The sequence below is a fragment of the Lutra lutra genome, chromosome 1 (assembly GCF_902655055.1).
Source record: "Lutra lutra chromosome 1, mLutLut1.2, whole genome shotgun sequence".
Classification (NCBI taxonomy): domain Eukaryota; kingdom Metazoa; phylum Chordata; class Mammalia; order Carnivora; family Mustelidae; genus Lutra; species Lutra lutra.
In genome coordinates, this window is record NC_062278.1 from 106,553,964 (window position 1) to 106,576,492 (window position 22,529).

At 37.8% G+C, this 22,529-nt stretch overlaps 1 pseudogene; it reads right to left on the reverse strand.

The window, feature by feature from the left end:
- Positions 1-6,060: 6,060 nt before the first annotated feature.
- Positions 6,061-7,201, reverse strand: LOC125082028 (polyribonucleotide nucleotidyltransferase 1, mitochondrial-like; annotated as a pseudogene).
- Between the last annotated feature and the right edge of the window lie 15,328 nt (positions 7,202-22,529).

The window sequence follows — 22,529 nt, forward strand, 5'->3', positions numbered from 1 at the left end:
CCAAGAATCAGATGCTTAACTGACTGAACCACCCAGGCACCACTAAATGCAATGCAATGTTAGTGAAAAATACCATCAGGTCCTTTTCTGGAGTTAGACAAAATGATTATAAATTTCATATGGAAAAAAAAATAGCCAAGAACATCCTGAAAAAGGAGAACATAGAGGATGAGGGAGGGAAGCAGGAGCAGAAATCTAGCCTTACTGGACATTAAAATACAATTCTAGCTTCTATAAGTAAACTAGTCTGATATGAGTAGACAGACTGACCAATGAAACAGAATAGAAAATCCAGAAATAGATCCAGTGCATCTGGAAATGTAGACCATGAGAAGGGCATCAGCTCATATCAATAGGGAAGAGATTCACTTCCTAATATAAGGTATTGGTATAACCAGATAACCGTGTGGAAAAAAAGACAAAATTGGGTCCACTCTACACACCACTTATAAAAATAAATTCAAATGTAGCAGAATTAAATGTTAAAGTCCTAGAAATATGATTTGGGAAAACACAGAGAAATTGTCTTTAACTTTGGAAGCAGCTCCTTTCCAAACTCTGACTCACAGTATAGAAGAAAAAAGGGGAATAGTGCTATGTGGAATAATACACACATCTTGAAAACTGAATAGCAAAACCAAACACCATAAAAGCAAAGTAAAAAGTCAAATGACAAACTAGGTAAAATAGTTGCAACTTTTATCACAAAGAGTTAATATAAAGCACTTTTAAAAACTCAGAGGCACAAATCCTGTAAAAGAAAAAAAAAGTGGACTAGAGATAAGAGCAGACACTTCAGTCAAAGAGAAATACAAATGACCTTAGTCATATGGAAAAAATGTTCAACTACCTTCATAATAGAGAAATGCCAATTAAATCTACTCTGGGATTTTTGACAACATAATCTTTGGTTGAGGCTACGGTAAGACAAGTTTATGCTTTACCTCTGGAAATGAAAAATGATGCAAACTTATGGAATGGAGGTTGACAAAACATATTCCAATACATTTACTCTTTGATAAAAAAAATCTTACATATAAAAATCTATCCCAAATATATACTGGAAAGATATGAAAATACATTCAAATATATCAAATGCACAAAACCATTCACTAAAACACTATTTGTGAAAGCAAAACTATAAATCCAGATTGAGGTGCCTGGGCAGCCCAGTTGGTTAAAGCATCTGACCCTTGATTTCTGCTCAGTTCATGACCTCAGGGACAGGAGATCAAGCCTCATGTCAGGCTCCACACTGAGCATGGAGCCTGCTTAAGAGTCTCTCTCTCAAAAAAAAAAAAAAGATTCTCTCTCTCCTTCTCCTTGTGCCACCCCACCACTGTTTCCCCTCCCCCCTCCCTCTAAATAAACAAACAACCCAAATAAATGGGGACAAGCTAAATAAATTTTGGCATAACCTCACAAAGGAGTACCACGCTGGTGAAAAAAGGCATGTTCACCACTGGGCTATGCTAGGTGAAAAAGCACAGTGGAAGAGAGGGTGCATGGTAATGCGATAATGTGTGTGTATACTATTGTGTACCTAGTTTTGCAATATAACCACACAGAAGTGAAATATCTGAAGTAACTTCAAAATGCAATATTCTGAATATTCATCCCTAGTAAAATATATTCTAGGGACTAAAGAATTAAACATGCAACTGAAATTATTTTCAGTAATCAAGTTATTGGTGGTAGTTTTAATATTATTATTCTGATTCTGCTATATATTTATTGTGGAATAAAGCAAATAAGTAATTATTTCAGTGCCAATCAAAATCTGAAATTTTGTTGTGGAACAAAGGGGAGCAGATAAAAGAAGAGTTTAAGTAAAAATTTTATAGTCCTAAATTTGAATTTGAATTATCAACGTAAAATTATTGTGTATTTTGCCTTAAAAATATTTATTTCTTAGCTGTGCCCACTGAAAAGGCCTAGAAGCAATAGATATCCCCACCATCCAAATGGTGATCTTGAGATATTACTTTCCATTAAAACATACCAGAGGTCCCTGGGAAAATGCCTGATTCTAGGTGTAGCACAAAGAATGTACTACATCTTGTCATACCAGACAGCAAGTAAAATATTATTAAGGCTGTTAGCATTTTGCCAAATTGACTGAACAGTCAAGTTGAAAAGATCTCTGAGACTCACTGAAGGTAGAATCATCTGAGCAGTAGCAATAGTATCTAAAATGGATTGAAATACTTCAGCTATGTTTAAATTCATGAGTTAATAATGATAATTGAGGGGCACCTGGGTGGCTCAGTCAGTTAAGAGTTGAACTTTTGATTTCAGCTCAAGTCATGATCACTGGGTTGTGGGATTCAGCCCCTGGGTGGGGCTCTGCGCTCAGTGTGGAGTCAGTTTGTCCCTCTCCTTCTGCTCCTCCCCCTACTCTCTCTCTCTCTCTCTATCTATATATAAAATAAATAAGTAAATAAAATCTTGAAAAAAGATAATTGAAAAAATTGCTTCATTACTTTTGGAAAATATTGGCGATTGAATTCATTTGAAAACTGGTTACGTAGGGGGAAATTAAGCATTTATTCTGCCTTTATTATATGACTTGTATCCCAGGTAAATAAATAGTTGATAAAGAATACTTCTTTAGAGAAGTATTCAAGCTAGTAAATGAAGAAGGAATAATAGAGTGCATTTTGCAGCTCTTAATAAACTAATGAATCTAGGCAATGATTATTTTTGTAATCATTTTTTATTAACATAATATATTATTGTTTCAGGGGTATAGGTCTGTGAATCATCAGTTTTATACAATTCACAGCACTCACCATAGCACACACCCTCCCTAATGTCCATCACCTAGCCACCCTATCCTTCCCAATCCCCTCCCCTCCAGTAACCTTCAATTTGTTTCCTGAGATTAAGAGTCTTTTATGGTTTGTCTCCCTCCATGGTCCCATCTTGTTTTATTTTTCCATTCCTCTCCCCCATGGCCTCCCACCCTGCCTTTCAAACTCCTCATATTGGAGAGACCATATGATAATTGTCTTTCTCTGATTGACTTATTTAGCTTAGCATAATATCCTCTAGTTCCATCCACATCATTGCAAATGGCAAGATTTCGGGTTTTTTGATGGCTGCATAGTATTCCTGTGTGTGTGTGTGTGTGTGTGTGTGTGTGTGTGTGTGTGTGTGGTGTGTATACCTCACATCTTCTTTATCCATTCATCTGTTGATGGACATCTAGGCTCTTTCCATAGTTTGGCTATTGTGGACATCGCTGCTATAAACATTCCGGTGCATGTTAGGCAATGATTATTAATGGCTATTCACATCTCAAAAAGAGAGGCAACCAGACATTATATGCTTCTGATGGATGTACCTAATACTACTTATAAAATATTCTTGCTAAAACAAAAAGGTCAAACCTGAATCTAATCAAAGACTTTACATTAAGCTATTAATTTATAAGAAAGAGAGGGACTAGAAGACATCCTAAGCAATCCTAGGCAGGGGCACATGAATAGCGAAATCTATAGATGAAAAACTCTATGTGACTAACAACTTCAACAGCTAAACTGTAGGAAGAAAAAAGATGGAGAAGAACATAAAGATTAAATGAGCCTTAAAAGACACATTAATCAGGGATGCCTCGGTGCCTTAGACAGGTAAGCATCTGCCTTCCACTTGGGTCATGATCTTGGGGTCCTGGGATTAAGTCCCACATGAGGCTCCCTGCTCATTGTGGAGTGTATTTCTCCTTCTCCCTCTGCCCCACTTGGGCTCACCACTCTTTCTCAAATAAATAAAGTCTTAAAAAAAAAAAGAGATATCTGAGTCAATTGCAATTTATGGACCTTATTGGCTTCTAATTTAAACAAATTATATATATGCAAAACAGATAAGAACTCTTTGACCAGATATATAAAGGATATTATTAATTTTTGATATGATATTATAATTATGTTTTTAAAAAGAATACTTATTTTTAGAAATATATATTAAAATATTTACAGATGTTATTTATGAAATTACATGCCATCTGAATTTACTTTAAAAGAATCAAGTTAGGGGACAAAACAAGTGAAGATGAAACAATATTGGCCATAAATTGATAACTGTGGAATCTGGGTGATCGGTCTGTGGGAGTTTATTATACTATTCTCTCAATTTGCTCATGTTTGAAATTTCTGTAATAAATTTTAGAAGTTTAAAACGTCATTGTTCATTTTAACTCATTCACCCATTCATCTAAAATTTATTGGGCAATCATTAAAGATTTGAAAAGAGCAACAACAGAGACAAATTTGAATTTATGTAAATCTAGAGGAAAAGTTGAGTGTAATAATACAAAATAGAAAAAATAAAGTAGAATCCTTTTCATTAACAATGTTCTCCTCTTCTCTATCCAGAACACAATAAGCACATTCAGAGTCCAAATAACCCCTTTGAAATATCCAATTGCCCTCTCTTCATTAAAAAAACAGAAACTAACTCTGGAAGGTGAACCTCATTCAATCCCTGGGTAAATTAATGAAGTAGGTGATCTGGTTTTCATATTTTTGGAACACCTCTGTCAGGGTCTTTCCTTTGCCTTCATGCAGAGGTCTTTTCAGACCTTCCACAGTCCTACACTCTCCCATTTGGTAAATTTGCCTGTGGGTGGACTGTATTGCCTTTATAGGATTATTTGCTTAAGGCACAAAATGCACTATATTAAATGCTGTGTTAAGTATTTAGAATATGCATTTTCAGATACATATAGCTATGTGATTTCTTTGAAAAATACCAATTAGTATGGTTTTTAAATTAAAATTCTTTTTGGAGCATCTGATAATTACAGACACTCTGACAAACATTTCAATAATCCCAGTTATGATTTATCTTTCATAATGTATTCTAAAAGAATAAATTACTTCTGTCCAAAGAACTTATTCTGAAGTACTTATTTATATATCATCTCACTTTTCAATGTTACTCTTCCTCTCCTTCTCCTTCTTTATTCTTCTTCCTCTTCTGCCTCCTCTCCCTCCTCCTCTTCCTTCCTTCCCCTCCCCACTTTCTCTTCTTCTTCTTTCTCTTCTTTTAACTAAATACCAGTTCAGGAAAGCAAAGTACACATTCAAGAATTAGATTTAAAGTGGGTCTTGGGGGGCGCCTGGGTGGCTTAGTGGGTTAAGCCTCTGCCTTCAGCTCAGGTCATGGTCTCAGGATCCTGGGATCAAGCCCCGAGTCGGGCTCTCTGCTCAGCAGGGGACTACTTAGCCCCCACCCTTACCCCCCCACCTGCCTCTCTGCCTACTTGTGATCTCTCTCTCTGTCAGATAAATAAATAAAATTAAAATGGATTTTTGGGACATTTTAGACAGAGAAGAGAAAATGATGAGACCTAGGTCAAATTTCATAAAGAAAAGGACACGATGATTCTTTCATGAACAAAAGAATGGAATTGTATAACTATGTAAGGTGGCTCAGGATCATTTCACATGGCAGAAAAGGTCCATAGAACACCGGGCATGTGAAATGTATCAAGTGCAGAATTATTTAAATTAAAAAGAAAACAATATGTATATTTATATATATAAATATATAATAGATATGTTTCTGTACATAAAGATACATATACATAAAGAAAGGATAAATATATATTTATTATATTACCTCTATATTACATAATACATATATATTATATATCACATTATACATTACATAATAATCTATTATATTATTTATATATATACATAAAGATATGTATAAATACAACATATAGAGTATTTTGAAGTAATTGCCTTGATTTTTAGCATCGGGGGTTGTAGAGGTGGGTGGGCATATGATCCAAATCTACCAGACGGTCCATTGGCCAACATGGAGCAGGAAGAACAATGCAATCCAGCTGAAACACAAATAACACGCCAATATATAAAAAATAGGAAAGACTCACAGCATGTATGTTTAAGATGTATGAGTGAGAGTTGCATGGTAAATTACGAAACATTGATGGCAACTGTTCCCAGATTGCTTTTTTTTAAATACAAATCATTAGGATATATTTATACTATATATAAATCTACACATTAGAAGATAGTATTGATTTTACTCTACAGAGTATCACTCTAGAATTCTTTTTAAAAAAATATCACTGGGTGGAATTAGATGATGACTGTGAAATAGATTCTCCCATTACAATACTGCTTCTGTCATTTAGAGTTTTGACAACACTTGTAGCTGGAGACTGTAGCACTTTACGAGAAAGTCTCATTCTTCCGTCAGCTGGATCACGCCCAAAGTATTTCACCTGAATTTCTTGGCCAACTTCTAATCCAAGGGCGGTGGGATGTTTAATCTTTCGTTGATCAAGTTGTGTGTTATGGAGTAGAACTGCAGTCATATTTGGATATAATTTAACCATCACTCCAGTGTCTCTGATTTCAGTTATTGTGGCGGTATACACTGCTCCAAATTCTAGTTGCTGCTCTTGATCATCTTTGCAGATTTCAGTAATGAAGTCTCTTGCTTCATGCATAGCACTTGGTGTTGGTGCAAATAAGAAAATGTTTCTTCATCCACCTGACTAACAGTTACTCCTGTTTCAGCCGGAAGCTTTTTTAAATGATATCCACCTGGTCCAACAAATTTTGCCCGTTTTGATAATGGAAACTGAATAGTTTCTACAACAGGTCCATTTTCTTTTCTAGATGCTCGAGGTTTTGGAATAGTTTTGTTCATAATCTGTAGTATTTCCTTCTTTGCCACTGAGGTTTGTTGAATGGCCTCCATAACAATTTTTATTGGTATTCCAGTTAATTTAATATCAGCCTGTAAGGCGGTTATTCCCTTTTTATGTTTAATATTATTCAAAATTCCTGGCTATTTTGAAATCCATGTCACCATTGTAATCTTCAATTCCCAGAATATCTGTCAGCAAACGATAATCTTCTATTTCACCCTTGTCAGGATTGTTTTTGGTGACCAATCCTATTGCCACACCTGCGACAGCAGATGAAATTGGAACTCCTACGTCCATTAATGCTAAACTTCCACCACATGCTGATGCCATTGAAGATGATCCATTTGACTCTAGGACTTCAGATGTTACTCTTATTGTGAAAGGAAAATCCTTGGGGATAACAGGATACAAAGCTTTCTCAGCAAGAGCACCATGCCCAAGTTCTCTTCTATTCACCCCAGTTACTTTGCCAATTTCATTAGTGGCATAAGGAGGAAACTCATAGTGCATAGAGACATATAAGAAAATGTCTGGGGGAAATTGGAAGGGGAGGTGAACAATGAGAGACTATGGACTCTGAAAAACAATCTGAAGGGTTTGAAGAGGTGGGGGTGGTGGGAGGTTGGGGGAACCAGGTGGTGGGTATTAGAGAGGGCACGGATTGCATGGAGCACTGGGTGTGGTACAAAAACAATGAATACTGTTATGCTGAAAATAAATTTAAAAAAAAAGATTAGGGCGCCTGGGTGGCTCAGTGGGTTAAGCCGCTGCCTTCGGCTCAGGTCATGATCTCAGGGTTCTGGGATCGAGCCCCGCATCGGGCTCTCTGCTCAGCAGGGAGCCTGCTTCCTCCTCTCTCTCTGCCTGCCTCTCTGCCTGCTTGTGATCTCTGTCAAATAAATAAATAAAATCTTTGAAAAAAAATAAAAAAATAAATAAAAAAATAAAAAAAGATTAAAAAATAAAAAATAAAAAAATAAATGATGTAAAAAAAAAAGAAAATGTTTGAAACAATGACCTTGGCATAGGGTTACCAACTTTCTCTTTTTTTCAGGTAAACATATTTTAAATTACCATCTGCTATCTTTGTCATTTTATTCAAAACGATAATTTAATGAAAAAGTAGAAAAGACGTAATTTCCAAAAGAAAAAAAAAGTCCCTCTCAAATCACATAGACAGATTACTGACAGGTATCACTCTGGATACCATTTTAGCAGAGCTGGGTTTTCTTTTATTAAACTCTTTTAAAACTCACATTATATAAATAACCTATATGTACAACGCAGGAAACTTGAAAATGCACAGAAAATCACTAAGGAAAAAAAAGTTTGAATTTCCTCATCCAAAGATAAAACCAAAACTTGGCGAGCACCTGGGTGGCTCAGTTGGTTAAGCATCAGCCTTTGGCTCAGGTTATGATCCAGGATCCTGGGATTGAGCCCTGAGTCAGGTTCGCTGCTCAGCAAGTGGTCTGCTTCTCCCTCTCTCTCTGTCCCTCGCCCCCAACTTGGCTCCCTCTTTCACTCACTCATTCTCTCTCTTTCTCTCAAATAAATAAAATCTTTAGGAAAAAACAACCAACAAACAAAACTTGGTGTGCATGCAGGTGACATTTTAAATAGGTAATCAACTGACAACTTTCATTAACCAAAAGTTATTATACTATTCTTGCCTTTTTTATTTAGCACTATATCATGAATACTTCTCAAGAACAGATATATTCATCTACAACATGATTTTTAATAATTGCACAATGTTATATTTATATGAACACAGAATAATTTATTTAACCAACACTCTAATTGTTGAACATTTGCTGTTTTTTTTTCTCTCTCTTTTTTTTAATTTCTCCTCTATAGTAAGCAGTATTTTAATTTCCTCAGGTCTCTTCAGCTTGTGAATACAGACTAAAGGCCTACCTCAGTGGTAACGTACCTTTCACCATCTCTTGTTTCCATACTTATTCATGCAGAATCTCAGCCTGGAACACCCATGGAAGTCCCTAGGGATAGAAGCTTCACTTGACTTCAATAACAACTCAGATCCTTTCAGAATAATAGTTCTTATGAATATTCTCTGGGCACACTGGTATCCACCGGAAATCACTGAAGTCCCAATAAGCTTTAAGTGGTCTACATTCTCTTTCATATTTGGAGATAGCTTAGTTCCCATTGTAAGCATTTATATTATTTTGTATTAGAGGGATTCAGATCACACGTCGTTGCTTAGCCCACAAGGCCCCCCATGAAAAGAGTTCCTTTGGTTCTGCCTGAAGCCCCTCTTTCTAAAAATCCTGGACAGTTATGCCTGAATTGGTCAGGGGGCCAAGAAAATGCAGACCAGGCCTTGAAAGTCTTTTCACTATAGGAAGGGCTCCTGCTATGAGGTACACTTTGGGAACCTCTGTCTCTTCTTCTGGAATAAATTCCTAGAAGTGAATTCTAATGTACATTTTTTAAGGCTTTTACTGTTATGGGCTGAATTGTTTCCCCTAAATTCATATGTTGAAGCCCTAACTCCCAGTACCCCAGAATGCAACTACATTTAGAAATAAGGACTTTAAAGAGGTGAGAAGTTTAAGTGAGACCCTTAAGTCAGGCCCAAATCCAATATGACTAGAGGAAATTTGGACACACAAAGAGACCTCAGGTGAGCTCATGGAGAATAGATCATGTGATAACACAAGGAGAAGACACCATCTACAAACCAAGGAGGGAAGCCTCAGGAGAAACCAAACTTCCTGACACAGGGACCTCAGATTTCTAGCCTCCAGAGCTGTAAGAAATAAATTCCTCACTTGGTCTGTGGTTACTTATTACGGCAGCCCTAGCAAACTAAGTACAAATGTATACTCCAGTATTCAGCAAATCACTCCCACTTCCCATATTGTTTTCTGTCATGGTTGCCATGAAATCATAGAATGTCACATTTGGAAGGACTTGGAGACCCATCTACTGACTTCATGAGGATCTACCATAAAGTTTGGCACATAAAAGTGCCAAAGCCCGACCCAGACTTCTGAATCATTCTGCATGGGCGCAAATTTGTGTATTTACAAAGCTCTTCCCCAGCATTTACAGAATGCTCTGCTTAAAAAGACTGGTAATAACTCTCACTAATACGAATAGAGGGAAACATATAACATCCCTAATTAGTGACTGCAGTAAAATGCAAGTCTGTTGAGAGCTCTTTCCAGTAAACTGCACCAGCTCCTTCTCCAAATAATTTGAAGTGCTGCTTCCTGCCTCTAGTTCCCATCAGTAGGGATTTCTTTCAGTGGGCTCTAAGATGCTGCTTGCTCTGAAAAGACAATTAAAGTAATGAAGATGGTGATAGGTGGAGGCATGTATTGAGCACTTTCATGCTAAGCACTGTGCAAAGGGATTTGCATAAATCAATTCCTTTAATTCTTACTACAACCCAGAAAGATATGTTATTATTCCCATTTTTCAGATAAGGAAATGAAGGCTCAGACTTAGGTTCATGAATAGTATGAGAGACAAAATGCAAAGCCTAACTCAGAACCCCATCCAAGTGACTAAAAAAAAAGAGAACTTACACCTTCCAAGTGGGTCATATTTCAAAACATGAGTGGGCATGTCTGTGTTCTTCACAGACATGGAATGAAGCCAACTGTGGGAGACCAGGAATGGATTTAGACTCACCCAGTGGAGGGTTAAGTACTGAGTGTGGGTCTTGAGAGGCAGCTCAGTCCAACCCATAGTACCCAAAGGGCTTGTCAGCAGATGAAAGATGGTTGTCCTGGCACGCTGGGGAGTGTGGTCCACCAAAAAGAATAAAGAGCCTCTACAAATCAAGAGAGTCTGGAAGTAATATTTGGAAGTCTGTCACCACCAGTGTGGCTTGGGTGAAAAATCTGAGGGGAAATAGCATTTAATAGCAAAGGGAACATAGATAACCGGGTTTAAATTTTCCACTCTATCCTTTTTAGCTGCATGGCTTTGAATAAGTTTCTTAGCTCAGTTGAGCCCTAGTTTCCTAGTTTGAAAAATGAAGAGAATAATAATTTTGCAAGTGGTTGGAAAAAATAGAGGCAGTACATGAGAAAGGCTTAGCCCTTAGTGGCCAATGGAGACAGAGCAGAACCAGCAAAGCAGTGACGACTCTCATTCTGGAAAAACCATGGTTCACACTGTTGGCAATGGGATTTCAAGCAAGAAGAAAGAGATCAAGAGGTCATAACCAAGGCACAAGGTAAAACTAGACTGTCTATTGTAGCATCACTAACTGCTTAGACTAGAACTGCTTAAAGTCTTCTTCAGTAACCTACAGATGAGTGTCTGAGTGAGTGAGTGTGTATGTGTGTGTGTAAGAGGGAAGGGGGAGTAGATGACTGTATAGGACCAAAAAAAAAAAAAAAAGGACAGAAATTTTGGCCTGTAAAATCTATCTTACCTCACTATCTCTGATTGGAGCATATTTAGCTATAGGAGCTCATTGACTTAAGCAATCCGGGGATCATTGCACTAGGGATCAGGGCCATGAGTACTTCCTTTGGAATCAGGCAGAGTGAAGTGTGAATTCCCACTCTTTCCCTTAGGAGCACTGAGATTCTCACAGGTTATTTAACCCATTTGAGCCCAGGATTCTGTAAGGTTTTGCCTTGGGCTTTCCACAAAACACACTTTTCCCTCCCTTAATTAAAAAATATTCAGAGTTGTCTTGGTAGAATTTCATGTTTGAAAGTTTCTCATCAATAAAAGATATCTGTGGCATGATGGGAAATAAAAAAAAATGTACTGAAACAGAGACGAACCAATGTATGATTAGCTAAAGTAGCATCAATCACTCTCCACGTGTAGACCTCAGACCTTGGAGGGGAAGGGTCATACCTATGTCTGCTTTGAACATTTTGAAATCCAGCTCCCTAAACTCTCAATTTGATTTGGTAATCCTTTCCTTGACTAGTAGGAATACATCTACCCATTTCTCCCACATTTCCCACCACTTCCATTTCATTGATGCTTGCCTACCTGCTACCTTCATCCTCTCAGTTAAGTTAGAAGACAGCTGGCCTAGAAAAGATTTGGAATGAATTTCACTTCTAATTAAAAGGAAAAATTCATTTACAGACTTCTTAAAGACATATTACAGAAAGCATTATGATTGAAATTAAATGACTCTGTTGTCTGTTTCTGACACAGAGTTCAGAAAAATTCCCAGCCTGGGAATAAAATAGAGCCAGTCACAGGACAGGTACTCAAGAGCATTATACTCCCTCCGTACCAATGAGCAAGCAGTAAGTGCGGCTCTAACCCCAACTTCCTCATAATACCTCTCCAATGAATTTCTTGTTGTCATAGGCAGTCTTTTATGCAATCCTTGCTTCTATATGTCACATCCTAGAATGAAACAAAGACCAGCCAAATGCCGTAAACCACCCAGAAGCCTCTTTGCTCCCTTAAGGAGACCAACAAATCTATTCTTATTGGTATTCCTGTTAAGCCCTTATAAATACTGGTTAGTCTTTCATGGCCATTTAAGAGACTTTTATATGGTTTTTGAAATGCTCTCCAGCCATATTGCTTTTATCTTTTTTTCTTTATTGATTTTTCTCCTTAAGACTTTAATTCACTCTTCTGAGGTTGCTACAGTCAAGAGAGAAATTCTGCAGATCACATAGAGATAACATTCTAACCCAGACTGGGTCACATGCATCTCACATAAGAATACCAGCTTCCTGCAGATAACTGGTCCTTTCCTGCGTTTCAAGCCCCTTCGGTCTCTCTTTTCATTTTTTCTCTGTCCCTTAGTATTTGAGACTTAATCTTTCTTCAGTCTTATTCTTCACGCTGAGCTCATCTGAAATGTACCAATAATTGCTACCAGCTAACTCTGGTTTCATCATTCTGAAAATTCCTCATTGAAACCAGCCCTGTAGAATACAAATCTGATCATTTCTGCAGGTTAAAGTGACATTTGGGATGTAGCTTTGCCAATGCACTATAATATGAGCATAGATAATTTGGGGATGAATTTGATTATATTTGTAAGAGATACAGGCATGTAACATTTAGCCAAATGCTTTAACAAACACCACTTAATTTGATTAAAGCATCATCTAAATGGAAGTATTTTTTAATTGTGTGATGACTAAACCTTTGTAATGTTTAATATTCTCCTGAAAAACATCTTTAGTTTTAATTTTTAGGTAGACCAAGTCCTGGATGCACTGGGGAATAGCTTAATCTATTTTATCTTCCAGATTTGTACCTATTAAATCCAACAAATACCTCCTGAGTTTCTACACTGTGCTAGAAATTGTGTGAGGTATTGAATATAGAGTTATAAGAGTCTTGGGTTGTAGTAAATATGTGTATTTGCAATTATACAAATAAATGAATGACGTGAGAAATACACTTACGAAATAATATACTATGATTGAATCTATATGGTGAATCAGGAAGGCTTCCTGAGGGAAGCAACATTTGATATTTTAGATTAAAATATTTTCAAGAGAGACCATTCATTGTTTCCTTTACAAGTTCTGCCTTTATCCGTTAGGCTGAGGTCATTATCATTATTAATGTCACATTAAATCACTTCCAGTCCTGTAATATGGAAGGCAATGCAACATTTCACAATTTATTCCAATAGTCCTCCTGATGTTACTGATTTTTAGACACAAGAGGGACATGAAAACATATCTGCAAAAAAAAAAAGTGAAATTGATTTGAGGGCTTCCTTCCATGTGGTATCCTCTTTCTTTCCCGAGCCCACTGGCATCAGCTCTGTGTCTGATGCCAGCTATACACTGTTAAAGTGCTAACTGCTAAGTAAAGGCCTATTATTTTTCCATATGTTTGCATTTTAATAGAGCAATAGGAAGACCAAAATGCCAGGGAAATGCAAAACAATAAAGCTATAATAGTCATATGATTGGCAGTAGGGTGACATTTGGAGAGTAGAGAACCACTGGGGCCACTTCCAGAGATGAGATAAGGTAGGAAGCCATGGCATAGTGTGCTCATAAAATTAGTGATGGGTTAAACCTCTCTCTTCCAGTTTAATGGGTACACTGATTTTTCTCAAAATCAAAAAACAGAGTTGGCAGGAATCTAAATCTCTTAACTTGTCTGTTCTACTTATTCCTATTAGACCACCCTTCATTACCTCTTGTATTCATTAGTTGATTTTATTAATTCAAATAGTTCCATTAATAATGATGACCACCGTGTAGTGTTTTATAATCATAAAATAGTGTATCCACTTGTTCTCATGTTATCTCATTTAATCCCCAATAAACCAAGTGAGGACACTGAGGCACTGAGGGGTAAAGAGACTTGTCCAAGATCACATAGCTGGTGGCCAGGTTGTACTGGTCTGGTGTGTGAGGGCCCAGGCTCTGTGTCACCATCACCACTCCCCTGCATGGGTGGATGCTGCTGATCCTTTGTGCGGGAGCAGATTCCTACCACTGCCCACTCTGGGCCCAGGGGAAGAAACTTAGTCTCCCACACAGAGGCAGCTCTTCTGTGGTCAAGAATCTAAGAAGAGCTGTGTCCTGAGGCTGGAACTCCCCTCTAAATTCTCTCGAGGTTCATTCAAAGAACATAGCACTTCTGAAGCCCAGGCATTCTAACTTAGATTGTTTTTGTATTTATTTTTTGTTTATTGAAAGAGTACAGAACACATAGCCTATTTATGACACCAAAATAGAAAGCACACAATGCCCACTACAACCATGAAATTCCAAGGCACCAAGGCCCCAGAAACCCTGGATAAGACAGATCCTCACCTTGCCATCCCTCCTCGAGTGGTGTTAGTGGACTTCCTGTGTGATTCTGAGGTGGAGTCCGCTGAGGTCCTAAGAGCTGGCAACCACCTCCCCTCCCTAGATGGCATTCAGTTAGGAAGCATGACTGGTGGCTTCATACAAGAGGAGAAAGGAGGGAGGAGGGCTGAGGAGAGGAGGAGGAGCCCTCGGCAGAATTCCAAGTTCCGCGGTACTGGCCCCACGGAACTTTGGAAACAAGAATCAGGCTTGGGCTGCACAGGTTCCAAGTCACAGGGCTTCCATGGCTGGCAAGCGCCGAGCCGGAAATTCAGTTGAATAGAGCCCTAAATGTTTTTTTGTTTGACATTCATGCTTAACAGAAAATGATGAATCCATTAGCAACTCCTTCCGTTGCCAAAAGAAACAGACTTGCACTTGTAGATTGCTTTCATTCTGCGCTATCAAGCCACTGCATGTGCTGCTTTCACAAAGCTGACAGTCATCTATCATTTTTAAATGGGTTTAGAGGTGCAGTCGTCTTTGTCTCAAGTGTGTGGATGTGTCAGCGTGAATGCGACTCATTAAAACAGACTGACCCAAACAGTTTAAAGAGGATTCACAGTAGGGGGAAAATGTTTTATTTGAGGTTTGTTTGGAATTATTTTGAAGTTTGTCACTAATTTTGAAAAACAATGGGCTCATTTTCCCAACTTCTTTTTCTTGCCTGAGATGTGTTCAAGAGAACAAATAGCTATATTATACGCTGTCTCAAAAACATGCTCTTTTGGAAATGAAGAAAGATTCTATGATTGTGAAATTTCAAGAGTTCCCTTGTGCTCTAGAACATTTCACATACTTAAAGGACTTCATGAAACCCCCAAGTTTTTCTCCCTTTCCTCCGTTCCTGACCCCCAATCCATAAATGACATCTTTGAACATAATCTTCAGACCCCTTTTTCATCATTTTGCTTAGCTTCTCAAAGAATATCTTTTGAAGTCAATGACTTAACATATGGATTAAATCTTAAATAAGATGGGTTTAAATATTAAGAGGAAAGCACCTGGCTATATGCTATCTGAGTTTCATGGGACATCATTTTCTTTTAAATGCTTCAAGATGTTCAATAAAATGGAACATCTTGGCAAACCCATTCTCAGTGTCAGCCTGTGGGACCTTCAACTTGTTTTCCAGTGGCTGTCTTCTTTCCCTTCTCTCATCTCACACCGATATTAAGCTCCTAAAGCAATAACAAAAAGACAAATGGCAGAAATTAAGATCCAGGAAGATCTGGACATAGAAATGAAGAAGAAAGTAATTGTCAAGAGTTTTAATGAAACTACTATAGTTGATCTTCTGAGTTTTGTATGTGATCACAGAGGGAGATATCTAAAATATTTAATACCTTTAGTACTAAACACAGCCAATCAGAACAGTCACCTGGAGTAGAGTACCGGAAGCCCCTTGCCAGGGCAAGTGTTAACCCTTCAATTGCTGGATATAAGGAGGTTCAAGGTTTCCCACTGTTGACATCAAGAAGTCTGGGGCAGTGGATGGGAGTATGTGGGGGCTGAGGGTAGTTGCTATTTATCAATCAGTAGAGAGGTATTCCAGTATTTTAATGTCCCACTACACCAGTGTGCATTGGTCAAATTCCAGCCATGTGTGTTATTATCTCTTATTCTTCATTGCACAGTTTTTTAGGACTCAAGGAAACAAAAGCATGAATACCCCATTATGTTTTGGCTTTGCTCAATAGTTTACCACTTCTTTCTGTACAACCCCAAATCAACAAAACCCCTACAAAGATACAAAGTGCTGTTCAAGCTGCTCCCACAAGAATGAATGGTTGTTGAAAGTGAGGTATACCCATTACCCGGTAAGGAGGGCATGTGTTTTGATGAGCACTAGGTGTTATACACAACTAATGAATCATTGAACACTCATCAAAAACTAATGATGTGGGGCACCTGGGTGGCTCAGTGGTTAAAGCCTCTGCCTTCGGCTCAGGTCATGATCTCAGGGTCCTGGGATCAAGTCCCACATCGGGCTCTCTGCTCAGCAGGGAGCCTGCCTCCTCCTCCTGTCTCTCTCTGCCTGCCTCTCTGCCTACTTGTAATCTGTCTGTCAAAAAAAAAAAAAAAAACTAATGATGTACTATATGTTGGCTAACTCAAGATAATAATAATAAAAAAGAAAGAAAGTGAGGGATAAAGGTTAAACCATAAGAAAAAGGTGAAATGGTAATTACAGTATTAAAAAATATTTTAAAATAAGAATGATTTCTTATTTCTTTTCCACCCCATTTTATCCAAAAGACTTCTAGATTTTTCACAGTCCAAGGTCCACTGTAAAATAAAATATGCAGAATGTGCATTTAACTTATATCACATATTACTTTTAAGGAACTGAAATTATTGGATGTAAATTAACTAATTCAGTCATTCCTCACCACTACCACTTCCCAAAAAGGTAAATTCAAGGCAAGTGTTATGATATACATTTTGCAGGTAAAGAAATTGGAGCAATTCTCAAGACCCTAAGTCTCCAACCAACGGAGGACCAGTTTGAGTCAAGTTTCTTGCATCCAATGCTGCTTTGATCAAGTTGCCAAGTGGTCTGACAACAAGTAACATTCATACAGGAAGAGGATGGGAGAATGTGACAATTCTGAGACCTCATTCTTTACAACAGTATAATTGGATGTCCCTAGTGTAACTTAAGACATTTCAAAGCTTGAAATACACATCAAATATGAGGAGGAAAAAGAGGAATGTATTGCTTTTATAAAAGAAGTACTGAAAAAAAAGTTTCTACTTAAGTGCAGACAAATATAATTAAAAGCATTTGATAGAGAAAGAAAGCATAGACCAAAAGAGAGGGACAAGGGGCAGAAAGTTATATTCCTTCTAAAGTTGCCATAAGCCAAATGTGGCTGTTCACATCAAGTTTTCCCAGGCAGTATGCCCTAGAGCAGGAGATTGTGTTTCTGATCTATTGAGAAATACTCAAGTCCAAAATATTTTATCTAAACCATTAATTAATATGCTATAAATAATTAGAAACTCAATAATGTTTATGTAACAAATGTATACTTTATAAAGATTCAAAACGTTTGAAACTCTAACCGCCTCATGCATTCTATTTAATAACTGAAGATTAAATGCAGGCTTTGGAGTCAGATGGCATAAGTTTGTTGTATTCCCATGTTATGACTTTGTGGCTGCATAACTTCAGATAAATTACTCACACTGGCCTCAGTTTATACAATGGAGATATTAACATGATGTGCTTAGGTGTAAAGCTTAAGTATGTGTGTCAAATTCCAACAGAATTGCTGGTGGAGAGGAGATATTTGGGTGCCTCCCTCTGACAAATCTCCTTGTTATCAGTGAACATAGCAAAGACATTAATAATGGAATTACCGGCCTTTCTGCTATAAGGTTGGAATTTCCTCGAAAACAATGACAGTGCAGCTTTAGGAATACATGGCCCCTCCTCCTGGTCCTAACTACCCCTCAAGTTTTTCTTCATCCCAGATAGTCTGCCTAGTTCCCACTGTCATATTTTCTGATAGCCCCAGGACTTGGGGCACCTTGTCAACCACATGGATTCTCTTTCAGGTGGCAGAGAAATACCCAGGCCCTCTTCAGAAGCAGGTAGAAGCCACTAAAATGTCCCCCTTTATTCATTTCTTTTAAGAAAACACAACATGTCCTTTGAATTTATACCAAGCAAGACAAGGAAAGACAAGGAAGAAAACTGTCAAATAAGGACAAATTTCACAACTTACTTATAAGAGCTCATTAAGAGTCAATTCTTTTCTTGACTGAACTGCAGATGGAACCAGTCTTTCCTGGTTCCGATATTATATACTTTTTCTTTACTAATTTAGACTTCCATTATTTCTGACTGTTTTTATTTATTTAGCAAACATATATTGAGTACCTGCTATGTGCCAGGTGAAGAGTGCCCTAGGTACAGTTTCAGAACTTGATACATTTCAAGCCAGTCTTCCTACCTCCACTCTACTGGTTCTCAATTTTTAGCAGGAAACAGAATCCCCTGGAGAGATTGTGAAACCACCAATTACTGGGCTCCTTCCTCAGGTTCTGATTCAGGAGGTCTAAGTAGGGGTTGAGAATTTGCATTTTTTTTTAAGTTTTTATTTATTTATTTTGACAGAGAGAGAGATCACAAGTAGGCAGAGAGGCGGGCAGAGAGAGGGGAGAAGCAGGCTCCCGCTGAGCAGAGAGCCCGATGCAGGGCTCCATCCCAGGATCCTGAGATCATGACCTGAGCCGAAGGCAGAGGCTTAACCCACTGAGCGACCCAGGCACCCCCAAAATTTGCATTTTTCACCTGTGGGTGCTGGTCCAAGAAACACTTCGAGACCGCTGCTCTATGCTATGCCTCTAACCCATTATCTTCACATCACACGTGTGAACTTCATAAAACATAATCTATTGCTCTGAGAGGCAAAAACTTTATTTGGTTCTCCAGTGGAACCAAACCTTCAACCTTCACCATTCAAGACTGCGCCTCCAACCACTGTCTGTGGATGACTGAGCATGAAGAAGTACTCCCACCCATGTCTTAACTTCCTTGGTTAAGTGAAACTCTATCCCTACCAAATACTGCATAGATCCTTCTGAATAATTAGTTTCTTTGGAAACTACAAGTCTCAGCCTTTCCATTTATTAAGGAAGAAAAGAGTGGTTTTCCTTTTGGAAGTGTATTGGTTCATTGGACATACAAATCAGGCCTTTAAGGAGTAGGAGGTAATGACATTTTGGCATGGAACCCTGTCCTGAAGGTCCAAACGTTTAAAAAAAAAATCATTTAGAAAATATAAGTTTGAGTTGAAGAAACATCTCACAGCACCAATCACTTTGAAGCACTTATTAATAAACTGTTTCAATGATACAGTTATGTGTCAGAAAATAGTCACAGGAAAAGAGACATCATTGTGTAAATGTTGATATAGCATACAATTGCATCAAAAAGAAAAAGGGAATGCTAGCTTTCCTTTGCACTCAGTAAGATTTACCTAAACTAATGCATTTGTGGTTTTGTTTGAGTTTTGAGTTCACTAGGCAAAGTTTCGGTATGTGGTAAATCTTAAGAAGCAACACTGAAAGTATTTGTATTAAAATTTTTGTGTGAAAAATACAAAAAGACCTGAAATACTGCAAAATAAAGCATCTCTAAATAACTTGAACAAATTCTCAGGTATTACAAAGAGATGGATAGTGCTCTTGGATTACCAAAATCATCTGATTTGGGGAAATAAACGTAGAAGACAGAGAGAGAATTACAGAGAAGACTGTGTATAGTAAGTACCATTTTTTCTTATCTATGAAAACTGTTGTGTTCATAGGTTTTTTTTTTTAAACCTCTTGTCTATGGGAAAGGTTCTGATTTAACACTGTAGAGAGGCAGAAGAAAATATGCCAATAATGAAGACAAACTTAATAAATGGGTCCTAGAGTATATATGCATATATAGGATGCTGCTGCAGATGGTGGGTAAGAGACAACAGTAACATAGGTATATAGCAGCAGTGTGACACTGAAAAAGGAATATCTTTGAAAAAAAGTAAAAGTAACAGAAATTGGAAAGCATCTAGCATAAGAGGTTTTGGAGAGGAGTCAGTTTTAAACAACATCTTCAAAGATGCTACACTCATACAGGTGGAACCTGGACAGGAACAAGACCTATGGCAGAGGGATGGCAGTATGTCCTGTGAAAGGCAGGAGATGCATGTGGTGTTTTGTGTACACAAAGAATAATAATGCATTCAAACTTTTTAAAAAAGAAACTACCATTTCAACACAATAAGCCTCCCCCCACCCCACCCAATTCAACTTCGGTTTTACAACTATTTGTGCAATCCTAATGGCCGTGATTTCTAGATTTATCTTTAGATCTTAAGGTCAAAACATGTAAGAAATTATTTCAACGACATTTATATGTGTTTATTTGATATAGAAATTAGGCCCTTCATATTCCCATAAAGGATCTGAAGCAACTTGCAATTTCGGGAACAATTTTTTTAAAAGCACAAAAGAAATCACCTAGGGGAAAAAAGACCTACTTGTGCCACAACACTAGAATGACATTGTTTCTGAAACTAAGGACTAAGTATAGCCCTGAGATTCCTAGAAGTCAATGCAACAAGGAAATGTGAAGTCTTATTATCTGATGAAAGAAGGTATGGTACATAGTTCACGTGAAAATGCATATCCTACCTCACTGCTCAAATCTGGGCGGAATGTGCCCCGTATGGAAAGCACGTTGTGTAACATAACGAGAAGTGCCTTTCACTAGTTTATCCACAACTTTGTCCTTGACTAAGTGGAGAATTTTGCTGACTTCAACCTACTCTTGGAATAAGTTCTTCCACCCATTTTTAATTCGCCTCTGTGGAGACTAGTCAGATGAGTTGAGGCACCCATTCTATTTACAGAAAAGTGTTCTCTCTCCAATCACTTAACATGGGAGAAAACACCTACATGGGTCTTTCCCACTTTCTAGCTTTGTTGATGTATCAGCATATACAATCTGTAAGCCTTGTATTTTAATTCCGCTTTGGTGTCAAACATAATGCTTAAAGAATCATTTGCCCATCTATATTGTTCCAAATGCATCATATACCTAAAAGAAAACATGGGTAGTAAAACCCTCTTGAAATTTAAGGCATTTGAAGGAGTTATATTCTTAAGGCCTTAAGTCACTATATTAAGGTATATTAGCAAATTCTTAGAAGCTTTCACACGCCCAATTTGGCAAGGGATCATCCGTATGAATCGTCCTTTGTTTTCACTCCCACGGTATGTACAGGTTTTTACAGAACTCAAATTGATTCTAGCAATTATTTAAAATTCCTCAGAAATACCCTAAATCTCATATCTTCAGTTCTGATTAGGGACAATGCCAAAATGACAACAGCTGAGTACTTTTAGATTAAAAGCAACATCCATTTTGACAGTCTTTCACACAGACATGGGCAAATAGCAATCCATATAAATCACCCGTATCTAGTGTCTCACTTTATGTATCTTGATAGGGGAATCCTGTGGTTGATTAATCTAAGGTGTGAACCTGGGCCCTAATTTCTTGAGACTGATTTAAAGCCAGTCCTACTCTAAATCATATTACACCCAACAGGTCGTGTTTTAAGTGGAGGGTGGTACATTTAGGTCTAGTATTGCACTGCCTTGCAAGATCACATATCAACTCTTCTGTCACTTTTAATTACAGCTATAGCAGCAAATGATCTCCTACCAATCTAAATGTCTATGTTTTTAAAGCATCTCTCTTTATTTGAGGGATGCTGATGACAAATATATAACTGAGTTATCTTCTAAGACGACCTGATGCTGGACCGTGCTCTCTTATCCTATCTTTGTTTGGACTAACAGCTTGTCATGCACAATGGCTGGATGGGCTCAAGATTTAGTCAGTGAACATGAACAGAAAACTATGGAAATAGTTGCACATGGAAATGCAGGGCAGAATCAACCACCCCTTGAATGTTCTAGGGCAGGGACAGCAAACAGTCACACACACTAACATTCCTTTATAGAAAGGGTCACGCTGTTGAAGCTTATTTGCCATCTCTCTCCTAGGACCTTAGGTTGGTATAGGCCACGAAGGTAACCTAACTCAACCCAACATCTGGTGCTTAAGCCCTCTCTCAAACATCTCTGGCAAATGACCATTCAGCTTCTTCCTGAACACTTTCACCAAGAGGCCGAATGAGCCAGCTGCATACAAAAGGGCTCCCAAACTCTTGTGCAAAAAGACTGAACAATTAACTGATTCATAAATAAGCAAAAACAGCTAGGCAGTCATGAATTATTGTATTCTGCATAGTCTTCTGTTGCCACAACCTACTATTCACTCTTATCACAGCACTTTGAAAATGAAGGGGGAAAAAAGAATTTTTATGTTTTATTTCTCAAGAACATTTCATACCCAGAAGTGAACTCTCAACTCTCTGGCACATAGGATACTTTGTATCTCAAGGAATAATTTGTAGAGCTCTCCAAGAATAAGGCAGTCTGAAAATTCTCACAATAATGGGAAAGAGAGATGA